Source organism: Fukomys damarensis, unplaced genomic scaffold, assembly GCF_012274545.1.
Source record: "Fukomys damarensis isolate Sample0158 unplaced genomic scaffold, DMR_v1.0_HiC HiC_scaffold_15, whole genome shotgun sequence".
NCBI lineage: Eukaryota > Metazoa > Chordata > Mammalia > Rodentia > Bathyergidae > Fukomys > Fukomys damarensis.
This window is the reverse complement of record NW_022900927.1, coordinates 22,104,137-22,108,457: the sequence shown is the minus strand read 5'-3', so window position 1 is coordinate 22,108,457 and position 4,321 is coordinate 22,104,137. Positions and strand designations below refer to the sequence as shown.

Sequence of the window (4,321 nt, the reverse complement as noted above, 5' to 3'; positions counted from 1 at the left end):
TCACTTTCAGTCTATGGAGGCTTCTTTTCACTAGGTGTGTTTCTTGTATACAACATATTGTTGGATTTTGCTTCTTATTGCATTTTGCTAGTCTATTTCTCTTGATTGGTAAGTTGAGGCCATTGACCTTGATGGTTATAACTGATATGTACTGACTTTTGTTGACTCTTTTTACTTTTTCACCTTCTCCTTTTAGTTTCTTGCCTTGCCTATTTGATTTGCTCTGTTGGGCCTCATGGTGTTGTTGCTTTCATTGTCTTTTTCTAGGATCTTGTTTAGAATTGCTTGTAGTACTGGTTTGGTATTCATGTAGTTTCTCAGGTGTTCTTTGTCGTGGAAGTGTCTTATTTCCCCATCCATTTTGAAAGAGAGTTTTGCAGGATACATCAGTCTAGGTTGGAGGTTGTTCTCTTTTAGTACTTGAAATATCTCATTCCAGGCTCTCCTTGCCCCAAGGGTTTGTGTTGAAAAGTCTGCTGTGATTCTGATGGGCTTTCCTTTGTATGTGATTTGTTTCTTTTCTCTTACTGCTTGTAGTATTTTGTTCTTCTGTTGGGTTTCTGGGATCTTGATTATTATATGTCTAGGTGTAGATTTTTTTTGATTGTAGCTAGTTGGGGTCCTATATGCCTCAGTTATCTGAATGTCAAATTCTTCCCCTCTGTTTGGGAAGTTTTCTGTCATTAATTCTGGGAACAGCTTTTTAAAGTCTTTTGTATTTTCTCCTGCTACTTCATGTATTCCTATCAGCCTTATGTTATTCTTCTTTGCATCATCTAGGAGTTGTTGGATCAATTTCTCATGATCTCTTACTGTTTTGAAGAGACCTCTCTTTTCATGGTCACTGACTGCAATCTTGTCTTCTATATCTGAGAGTCTATCTTCGCATTCTTTTATTCTGTTGTGTACACTTTCAAAGGAGTGTTTAATCTCCTGGATATCTGTTTGAATCTGTTTTATGGATTCCATTTCTTTCCTATGTTGGGTGTTTATTTTTTCCATTTCTTTCTTATGCTGGGCCTTCATGCCTTCTATCGTGGTCCTGAGCTCATCTATTTTTTTCATCAGTTTCTGCTCTAGAGTCTTGAATCATGACTTTCATTTTGCTCTCCATCTCTATGGTTATCTGGGAAATTATTTCTGTCTAGAATTTTTCTAGAGCCTGATTGATCTGTTCTGTTACTTCGTGTGCTTTGAGTTCAGGGTGTCCTGGTGGTTCACTATCGGCCTTTTCATCCTCATTTGTCCTACTGTTTGCCATTGGTAAACTGGAAGTCTGTCCTTGTGTCTTGCTTAAGTGTTTTCTCATTTTCACTTTTGTTTTCAGGCTGTCCTTGGTTTAATCTCTGGGTTATCACCCAAATTTTCCTGATATAGTTGCACCCTAGCTTCTGTGTCTCTAACGACCCACAGATATTCTCATCTTAATGACATCAGAGAAAACAGCTTATCAAATCAACCGCAATCCTTTATCCCAACTGATGCAATCAGCAACACATTATGATCAAGCACAATTTGGAAACTGACCATCTGTGGTAGTCACTAGTCTATCACCCTTAAATCATTTGAATTAAATTGAAATCAAGAAGCAGTCCAGAACATGTCTTCAGTGAACAAACTTTTCAATATAGTATATTTACCATTTAATGGCTCAGACAGAGCTAGGACTCAAGACCCCTGATCTCAGTTAGCTGATGGCTGAGCCCCATGATACAGACTGACCTTGGGCTGCAAGGCCCAGATTGAGTTCCCCAACCTTTTGAAAGGTTGAACTCCACACTGTTCTACTACAGGTTTCCCATGCCCTTTCTTTAAAGATGTTCAAAGTTGGGAACTCAGAAAAATACCCTTTATGACCACCTCCGCCTCTGCAGAGTGGGTCCAAAGACTGGCGCAATCAGGAGTTCTGAGAGTGTGCACAGGGGTGGTGGTGGTCAGGGGAGTATGGGGGTTCAGGGGCACCTGCACGGCTACCTTCCTGGTGCTGGAGTGATGGCAGCTCCGGGCGGGAGAAGGCGTGGCTCCAGTAGCAGGTTTTAAAGAGACCAAACTATATATGATCTTTCATTGAAGAAGACAAACTGTGTGGTGGAGAAAGAGTCTGGCTAGAATAAACCTGAGAAGATAATGAGCAGTTGAGAAACATCAAGACTTTGGAGGCAAGTAGTATCCATCTCCAATAAATACTGATTGGGGAAAAAACAGTGGACATAAGAAAATTAGAAAAGTCTTTTCTCACAGACTTTATTTCTCTTAGAGCAACACATTTTTGAATTTTTTTTTTTACAGCAAAAGACAATTTAGGCTTAATTACGAGGGCGGCTGTGTAGAAAAGAATAATCAATTTCAAAAATTTGAAAATCCTCTACCAGAGCTAACTTCTTGTGGTAATAGCCTCTTGTAAATCAGTGAGGAAATGCTTTTGTACCTTGTTTAATAGCAGGGTATTCTCCACTGGAGGAAAAACTGTATGAATTTACTGAATGTGGGCATTTATTCACCTGTGTTGTCTCATTGAACCAAGAAGTCATGCTAAAGAGACACCCTGTACTTCTGAGCAATATTAAAAAGGCATTAGCTAGATGACAGATCTCATTGAGCAAAAGAAAATTCATATTGGAGAGAAACCAGTGAATTTAGTATAATTTCATTGAATAGTAGCATTTTATACTGGAGAGATAGCTTTGTGTGATGTGATAAAATTGTCTCTCAAACTTTCTTCCTTATTCTACATTTGAGAGGTCATACACAGAGAAGCCTTATAAATTTAAGAAATGTGGAAATATCTTCAGCCTAAAGTAAATCCTCATTCATCAAAATATTCATACTGGAGAGAATTTTTGTGAATGTGGGAAAGCTTCCATTCAGATGTCACACCTCAGCCAGCAGAGAAATTGTAGTGGAGGAAACCCCTTTACCTGTAAGGAATGTGGGAAAATCTGCAGCCACAAATCCAATCTCATTGAGCATGAGCTTTTTTGTACTAGAGAGAAACATTTTGAATGTAATGAATGTGAGAAAGCCTTTAGCCAAAAGCAGTATGTCATTAAACATCAGAACACCCATACTGGAGAGAAGCCTTTTGAATGTAATGATTGTGGGAAATCCTTTAGCCAGTGGAAAACCACCTTACCCATCAGAAAATTAACACTGGAGAGAAACCTTTTGAGTGCAAAGATTGAGGGAAAGCTTTTTATTCAGAAGCCAGATCTCATGAGACACCAGAGAGCTCACATGGGAGAGAATCCCTTCATTTGCAAGCAGTGTGGGAAAACCTTTAGTGGCAAATCAGATCTTACTGAGCACGAGAAAATTCATATTGGAGAGGAACCCTTTAAATGTAATGAATATGGAATGGCTTTTGGCCAGAAGAAGTACCTCATAAAGCATCAAAACATTCCCACTGAAGAGAAACCCTATGAATGTAATGAATGTGGAAAAGCCCTCTTTCAGCAAACATCACTTATTATGTGTGTGAGAATTCATTCAGGTGATAAAACTTATAAATGCAATGTATGTGGAAAAGCCTTCTCTCAGAGTTCATCTCTCACTGTGTATATGAGAAGCCATACAGATGAGAAGCCCTATGGTTGTAATGAATGTGGGAAAGCATTCTCACAGTTCTCAAACCTAGCCCTACATTTGAGAATACACACAGGTAAGAAGCCTTATCAATGTAGTGAATGTGGGAAAGCTTTCAGTCAGAAGTCACACCACATCAGACACCAGAAAATTCATACTAATTAAAAATATGTGAATATCTTCAAAATGGGAAAATGTGCACCAGGAATTTGTATCTCACAGGACATCTGAAATATTCTGAAGCAAAGCATTGTGGGTGAGGTGAACTTTAATAAATGCTAAAACTTACAGGCCACCCACTAGTTTGTACTGAAGAAGACATTTTTATAATGCTTAACTGAGAAAACTATAGCAGCGGTAGTAATATTAACTTTAGAGGCATTTCTCTAAAATTGGGAACAGAAAGTAGAGGCCTGTTACTGTATTCAGCATAAGTCTGGAGATCTTCACCAATATAAGAAAAGGTATAAGTATTAGAAAGGAAGAAAGAAAAATACATGATCATTACAGATAAACCTTTGTGACAGCGATTCGGCAGAGCAGAAGATTCCAGAAAGAGGCAGTTATTCAAATTTGAAATATGAAAGAGATGGCATTAGGGGGTGAAGAAATAATAAGACTTTAAAAAATTATTTGGAGGCAATTTGTCCTCTGAGGGTGAAGAATGGACCATGGATTACACAGAATAGTAAAACCCACAGGGAATGAATGCAGAATTATAAAAAAACAGTGCTCTAAA

At 38.3% G+C, this 4,321-nt stretch overlaps 1 pseudogene; it reads left to right on the top strand.

The window, feature by feature from the left end:
* The first annotated feature begins 2,853 nt into the window (after nt 1–2,853).
* Nucleotides 2,854–3,747, top strand: LOC104876611 (annotated as a pseudogene).
* The last annotated feature ends 574 nt before the right edge of the window (nt 3,748–4,321 follow it).